Below are 468 nucleotides of genomic sequence, written 5' to 3' on the forward strand. Positions count from 1 at the left end.
AATTTTCTTCTTTTTTAGTGTTGCGAATTCTGCGCCTTTTTCTCGTAGAGCTCAAAAGCGTGATTTTGTTACGGCTTATGGAATTCATGGAATTTATACCATCTCTATTAACCTTATTATGAATTTACTAAGACAACAGCATAGAAGAAAACATTCGGAGAATGATTTTAGCTCCTACTTGGTAAGTTCAGAATTTTGGGCTCATTTCTTATTTCAGTTACATATGCTCGTCACCTGTCAATGGCGGCTCTAAATCCGTTATAACTCAAACAATATTTCCTCATTGCTGAGAGTCTTGCTGTGTCCTCCAAACCCATGTTCGGTAATGACACAACTTTCGAACTGACAAAGCCCCGCCATAAAGCTGTATGATGGTGAATCATCTCTCAGAGAACCTAGCGGGTGGTACCTTTTCGAGAACTATTTGATAAAAAAATACATATATGATTTAGCGAATTTTTGAGAATC

This window comes from Penaeus monodon, chromosome 22 (assembly GCF_015228065.2).
Source record: "Penaeus monodon isolate SGIC_2016 chromosome 22, NSTDA_Pmon_1, whole genome shotgun sequence".
NCBI lineage: Eukaryota > Metazoa > Arthropoda > Malacostraca > Decapoda > Penaeidae > Penaeus > Penaeus monodon.